The 8,064-nt window shown below is 39.6% G+C and overlaps 1 pseudogene; it reads right to left on the bottom strand.

Moving 5' to 3' along the window:
- Window positions 1-1,985: 1,985 nt before the first annotated feature.
- LOC108344369 (protein WHAT'S THIS FACTOR 1 homolog, chloroplastic-like) lies at window positions 1,986-3,470 on the bottom strand (annotated as a pseudogene).
- Window positions 3,471-8,064: the final 4,594 nt, after the last annotated feature.

The raw sequence follows: 8,064 nt of genomic DNA, 5'->3' as shown, positions 1-8,064 counted from the left end.
TTATTTTATATATATTATTTTTTGCCGACCTGGATGGACGTTCGGTTCATGAATGGTCGACCTTGGAGGGTCACTCGGTCCATGTGTGGTCGGATAGCGTTAACATGGACGTTCGGCATTGTCGGTCGACAAAGATGGACGACCTTGGAGAGCCGCTCGTTCTATGTACGGTTGGCCAATAGGTCAGTCCTAGATCGGACGTGTGGTCTTGATTGTGGCCGGGTGGGCGGCCTTGGAGCACCGTTCGGTCTATGAAAGCTCGGACAACGTTCGTTTGGACGCTCGGTCTCGATTGTGATCTGGTTGGGCGGCATTTTGTTATCCGCTCGCTCGGCCTATGTGTCGGGTTTCCGAGAATAACCGTCTGTGGCCCAGGAGAACTTCCTAGCAGACGTTGATGACCGTGCGTGGCCCAGGAGTTCTTAAAGAACTAGTAGACGAAATTTGTTCGGCCGAATTGTTGAATGCTGGAATACTTGACGCCATGAAGGACGGACGATAGAGGCCTGAAGGCCAAGTACCCGAGTGGCCGAACGATCCAGTTCTTGTGAGGCCGAACGGTCGAATACCTGAATGTTGAGGCCACAGAAGGCCGAACAGTGGAGGTCGAACGACCGAACACCAGCAGGTACGAACGGCCGAAACGAATGCATGGGAGGCCGAATTGCCGAATGCATGTGAGGCCAAATGGCCGAAATGAATGCACGAAAGGCTGAACGACCAAATTAATGGACGAACGTATGTGGGGCCCGGGAGACCGAGCGGTTGAACCCGTTAGGCCGAACGACCAAACATTTGAATCATATGGCCGAACGGCAGATGCCTCTGGAGGCCGAGTCCCTGTGGCTAGAATTGGCCGACAAGTTGTAGCCTTTGGAGGCCGAATTGTTGGCTGACTATCTGCGAAGCCCAAAAATTTGGTGCCATATTTGGCTAAGTGTCTGCAAGGCCAGATTATGGAATTACCTGAGACCAAGGTATGACCGAGCGGTAGAATCCGGATGACCAACTTGTATAAATTGACAAAAGTACCCTGTTGTGAAGGTGTTGCTGCTCTTGGATGCCATTAGAGTGTGTCTTGGTGAGCTAAGAATGCACAAAGGAAATAGATTTTGGACAGCACGTGACACTGGAGATGCGAGAATCCATTTTTCAGATATATATAAAGAATTGATTTCGATTTTTTCTATTATATATATTATTTCACGTATTATTATTATTTTATTTTATATAATAGAAAAAATCGAAATCAATTCTTTTATATATATCTGAAAAATCGATTCTCGCATCTCTAGTGTCACGTGCTGTCCAAAATCTATTTTCGTTGTGCATTCTTAGCTCACCAAGACACACTCCAATGGCATCCAAGAGCAGCAGCACCTACACAACAGGGTACTTGTGTCAATTTATATAAGTAGAGATATCTTTCTTGTCACATCTCCTCACCCCACCGTGGAACCACTATCAGTAAAAACAAATAAAGGCTAAGAGTGACATAGCCTGAACACATAAGGTCCCCTCACCCTAAAGTTATACAAGAAATTTGAGGCAATGGGTTAATTTGTTGTTATGGTGTCAAAGCTGCAACAACAGTTAGAAGACTTTTGTATCATGGTATACTACAGATAAATTTGCTCTCCTATAAGTCAATCACGAACCTTAACCCACCATAGACAGTAACCTGACACTTCGAAAACATAGAATAGAAATTTGCCAAGATCACTCTTGGGACAGAAAAACAGCAATTGGAAATAATTGGAGGAGCGAATTTCTGTAGTTAACCCCTCTTTGAGCTTCAACTTTTGCTTCAACTTTATCATATGTACACAATCTTACACCGAATGGTCTTTCAATTAATATAGTAAATAGTAAAGCATGGATCAGGCTCCCAATCATGGTATGGTGGATCTGGAACCATAAATTACCATTTGAAAACTTTACAGCTTTACTTGTGTGGGAAAAAACTATGTTCTACAAATTAAAAACTACCAAGGCTGCATCTGAGGTTCATCCAAACCATGTTGAATAGGAAAAGGTTCCGTAGTCCAGAATTCTCCATAATTGCTTTGGGAGAAAATCTTGTTTCCTTGATCATCATCATCATCCTCAGCCTCGAAATCCAACTCCTCAAATGTATTCTCAAAACCATCATCATACACATTCTCAAAATTGTCGATCCCAATATTATCATCGTAATCATCATCACTCTCAGAATTATTTTGATTAGCTTCATTCAAGCTGCCAATATCTTTCCTAAACCTACTCTTTCTTCTCTCTCGTCTCATTCTCTTGGACTCCCTAGCCAAGTCCATCCATTTATCTTATATGGATAAAATCTCTTCCTTCTCCAATAAGTCACCCTTCTCACCAAACCCCTCCACCAAGAAAACTGAATGTCGTTGCCCTTTCAAACTCACATAAAACAATTCCGGGTGCCTTATTATCATCCCTCTCAACTTGTTTGGGAAGCCAAAGTCCTTTCTTAAATGAGTCAAGTGATCTATTAAAGTCCTCTTTTCAATTGTCATTGCAAGAATCTCCCTTACTACTGCACAAGATCTCTTTTCTGCCTCTAACGATTCCTTGGAAAAAGCCTCAGCAGGATTCCTATAGGGGCAAACTTCTAGCATTTCTTCAAATCTCAGCAAGAAATCCTGGTGACGTCTTTTTAAATTAAGCCCCTTTCGAAGCCTTAATTGCTTGAACTTCAAAGGACGATCAACTATGAAACCAGGATCACGGGATGCACGAGGCGGCAAACACTTTGCCAAGTTGACATCCCAAGATACAAGCTCAAGTGCACGGGGTGTGTCAACAGTCCTGAATTTCTCTGGATGATCATTGCACAACCTAGACCTAAAATTAGGAGGGAGACCAAGATGTGGAGCAAAGTGAACCAATTTGGACAGAAGTAACTTGCGGCGAGAAGATATCATAAGAAGCTTTTGCAGTTTCGTAGCCAACATGTTGGAAATGGAAAATTGAAAAGCCAGTTCCTCAGCAGCAACAGCAGCCGCAGCTAGGGTCAATCGAACATAGAGTTTGGGATGTAACTTGGTAGCATTGAGTGGTTTGGGAGGCCATGACATATTGAAGAGTTCAAAAATGGATGGATATCTATGAATCATAGAAAGTATAGAACGAGGCTTGGGAAGACCAAGATAAGAACGACATTTACAGAGAATATGAACTGGAATATAATATTTCGATTTAGAGAGAAGTAAAATTTTTAACTTTTGAACAAACCTAACCCTATACTTCATGACAATATGCTTATCGAGTGCACGGTCATGGACAAGTTTTATAGAGGAACAAGAAATTGAAACAGAGACATTTTGGAGACGGTTACCCGTTTTCAATTTCTCATTGATCGAAAAAGATGAAGGTTTTGTTCCACCATGAACGAAACTGGAACTTAGGGAAGCAACTCGTTTGGGATTGCTGAATGAAAGAGGGAGGCAAAGTGCCATGTTTAACGCTTCAACTACTCAGATAACACACCATAACATACCTGAAAATGACAAAAAGAACAAAAATATTACAAGAATGAAACGTTATTGAGACAAAACACCAAATTCTTACAGCATAACAAGAACACCAAATTCTTATAGCATAACAAGAACAACAAATTCTTATAATATTGAATTTGTATAGAAAATTTAAAGATAGAATTATGATTTCAATTAGAATAAAGCTTGTGTCGATTACACGACAAAGAAGTGGTTCGCAAGGCAAGAAATGTGCTTTTCCGGCGAGGCAGAGAGGGTTTAAGAGAAAAGAGAGAGTAGGGTTTCTTCCGTCGAGGCCGTGACGGAAGAAGGAGAATTTTATTCAAATTGAAAAAAAAAAACTAAGTTCTGATAAAAGTACTGTAACATTACTCAGACAGCTTATCTTCTCCCAAGTAAATAAGATGACATAAATAAAATAATAATCATGATACTCAGATAACAAAAAAAGTTACTTAATTTAAATATATAAAATTTTTGAATAATAAATAAATCAAATAAAATATAACAATTGAATAAAATTTATTAGAAGGGTTAATTGTAACATCCCAAAAATACAGTAAACACCATATAATAGAATTAATTACATTAAATGATAAACCAAATCAGTCTTGAATAATAAATAAGAGCACTGATCCGGCCGAACGACCTTACATCGGTTCAACAGAAGTAAACTACACAAGAGAAAAAAAAAATGACCGAACGGCTTACAAAGTCCTATTACCGAACGGTCAATAATACAAAAGGGAAAAGAAGTGACCGAACGATCACTTTAGTTTAAATTAACTACAACCGAACAGCCTATTGTTTGGCCTTCACTTCCACCTCTACGAGATTCTCGTCCTCCAAATATTGTTCTTCCAGTGCCTCTTCAAGTAGCGCACTTCCATCTGCTCACATCCACTCGGATGATCATTGCAACGACAAGACGGATGTACAACAAGACAACACAAGGAACACAGGGTAAGCTTATGTAATTTAATTCAATTGTCTAACATACAATTCATACATCAACACACATATGAAATTAACAATATACTTAAAGCGAGGCCTACTACTAGACCGACCGTCCGGACTGTATGACATCTGTGTAGCTACGACGTTCGTGCACCCGGGTGATGTAGTAATTGGGATACTCTCAACAGCTGCCACCCGAGGTTAGCCCTATCTGTCCAAAGTGACCCTGTAACACCCCGGAATTTGGTGTTATGCCGACTAATTTTTCCGTAAAACACGTAAGTAAAAATTCAAATTTTTAATATCCAACCTCAACGAAAAAAATAGTACGTTATTTATTACAAACCGATTATTCCGAAAATAAAACGTTTAAATAGTCAGGATCGAATATTAAAAATACATTCCTAGTCATCTATCCCATCTCTCCTTCATCCTTTATGCATGTTCAGAAACATCAGCCATCACATCTGCAACAATATCTGCTCCCGTATAACATCACACATTATACGATCATCGCATTCACATGCACAAACAAGCAAGGGTGAGCTAACGAAAATACAATTCATATACATCATAAATATACTCATAATAACATACTATCATCCACACCTTAACCAGATCAAACTATATACCCAAGTACGAATTATGCTTTAACCATATGCATATACCAATATGTATCAAAATATCAAATTAGAATGCATACACCAATATGCATTACAAAATAAATCAGACTACATCCATCAATATTACAGATCAATCAAAATACATACACCAATATGTACTAGCGTCACTCCCATCACTCTTTTCAGAGCTTCCCCGGGCCGTTACACATTACCCTAATGTGTAGTGTTGCTTCCCATCACTCTATAAGGAGATTCCCCGAGCAAGTACACAAGTCACCCTCCATCACTCTAATCAAGAGCTTCCCCGGACAAGTGCAAGTATACCCCTCATCACTCGCCTAAAGAGATTCCCCAGGCCCGCAAGCACAACGCCAATCAAATTTGTAATGAGCTTCACCGAACTAGTACCCCACGTCACCCCCATCACTCTTACATAAATGTAAGAGATTCCCCGGGCGGTTACACACGTCACCCGTGTATAGGGTTACTTCCCATCACTCTATAGAGCTTCCCCGGGCCAGCAACCACAACGCTTACTATCCACCACTCATTTAATGACACCAAGCAGCCAAAAATACACATATCCGATAATCCTCACAATACCAATCCAACCATACCATAACGCACATATCATATCATCATCACATAATCATCACAATACCAAATTTTAAACAATTCAAGTTCTTCATTTAACATGAAACTTATAATCAAATCATATACAACCATGATTTCAACAGTACTTAACCATCAAAACATCATTCTCCTATCAATTTGCAATCTCAAACAGATCACCCAACATTCCCATATCAAATAGATATATCAAACAACTCAAAACAGTGTACACCTAACACATTTTCTTTATATCTTTTTAATACTCATTTTTAGGTAACTCAAACAGCTTTGAAACCATTACCAACAGTTCCGGAAGGGTCAAGAACCCCCAAAACGACCTAGAGAACGTCCAAAACGGACATCCGGAACCCCAAAACTATCGAAAACAATTTCTGCAAAGTGCAGGTGCGAGTTAACTATTTGGACGAACGTCATAAACCACTGGACGGACACTGTTTGGACGAACGCTGTTACTCTTAGTCGAGCACTATTGGGACGAGCGTTGTTACTCTTAGTCGAGCACTATTGGGACGAATGCTGTTAATGCTAGCGCTTCATGGACGAACACTGTGAGATCAAACACTAGGCCGAACGCTCAAAACCGAACACCATATTGAATTCAACACTGATTGAACGAGCGCTCCACGATCAAACCTATGAAGACCGAACGCTAATTAAACCATCAACTGATCGAACACTACTAAACCAGCGAATGAACGAACGCTACTAACCAACACCTGAGCGATCGTTATTAAACCATAACTTGAGCGATTGTTATTTAAACCAATGACCGAACGCTATTAATATCATCCCCTAAAACCGAATGCTCTCCAGACAAGGACGAACGCTAAATGCCTAAGCCAAAGCATGATTATGACCGAACGCTACTACCAAGAACAAACGTTAACCAAACCAACATTTGACCGAACGCCACTCAGCACATGGCATGACCGATCGTACAAATCCGACATGGACGAACGGTCAGTTTTCGCATCACGCAGAATTCTGCAGAATGGTAGCAGAACCTCCCTTGACCATTTCTAACCACTTTTCTCAACTTCTTAGACTCTTAATTCTCGTTTTAGACTTAATTAAACTTATCCAAATGATTCTAAGCATTTCTACTACCATTTTTAAGTGATTAAAGTTCACTTTCAGCTCCAAAACACTAACTTCAACATCTTAGGGACCCAAATTTGATTCTACTACTTGGAACATGTTTTAGACCACTTTTATGTTTCTAACAAGTTACAATAGACTTATCTAGACTGCCCAAACAGTCCAGGAACACTGCAACCCTCATTTACTCAAAATCCCTACCTCACTTCCTCTAAAATAGCCCAAATTGACCATAAAGACACTTGATTTCCTTTCTAACAGCACTACCACCGAATTTTCATGTCAACACAGATCCAACATACACAATTCCAATAATCATCTCATACTTCCATCAATTCATCCAACCAAAAATTCATTAACTAAGCAAAACACACAATTTTCGTATTCCATGAAAAGTGAGTTAAAACTTCCTTGTTTACCACCCTAATTCACACCTAAATCCATCAAAACTTCATTTACGCATATACCAACATGCTAGAACGAATTTCCATCATCCAATTCACATATATTCATCACCTTACACAATTATTTCATCATCCAACTTATGCAGAATTCATAGGTTAAATCTAACTTCCCTTACAACTTTACCTTCAAGCTTCTTTCATATTCAGAATTCTCAATCCATCATTTAATTATCTCACCTTATCATATTGATAATAACAAGTCCATAGATTCAAACAGAAAACCAAAGATCAAGGATCAATCTAATATCATCTCCATATGCTTAAAACATTTCATCCAATTCATACAAATTTTCCACAAAGTAAAATACATAAATTAGCTCCCCTTACCTCTTGAAGATCTTAACTTCTTCTTCCAAGAGAGTAACTCTTCCCTTCCTTGGTAGACCAAGCAAGTTCCAACACCTCTGCACACTTAGAGTTTCGTTCTCCTCACACCAAAAAGCTCTCCACTCTCTCCAAACTTCCAAGTCTGATTTGGATTTAAAGAAATGGCTCCAAGACAAGCAAGGACCCAAGATATTGTAATTTAGCAATAAAAGACCAACATCTGGCCATCCTAATCCATTTTCCAGCCCCAAAATCCGGAAAGAATGGTTTGTGGGAAGATTCCCCAACCTTGCACGCTCAAAAAAACGTGTTCCAGGCTGTTATGTTTCCATAACTGACGTAGCTAATCGATTAACTCAAGTGCTAATCGATTAACTTGAGTCCAGAGGCTAAAACACGAATTTTCTCTGTACTAATCGATTAACTACAGCAGTTAATCGATTAACCAGCAGA

This window comes from Vigna angularis, chromosome 8, assembly GCF_016808095.1.
Source record: "Vigna angularis cultivar LongXiaoDou No.4 chromosome 8, ASM1680809v1, whole genome shotgun sequence".
Taxonomy (NCBI): domain Eukaryota; kingdom Viridiplantae; phylum Streptophyta; class Magnoliopsida; order Fabales; family Fabaceae; genus Vigna; species Vigna angularis.
This window is presented reverse-complemented; position numbering and strand designations above follow the sequence as displayed.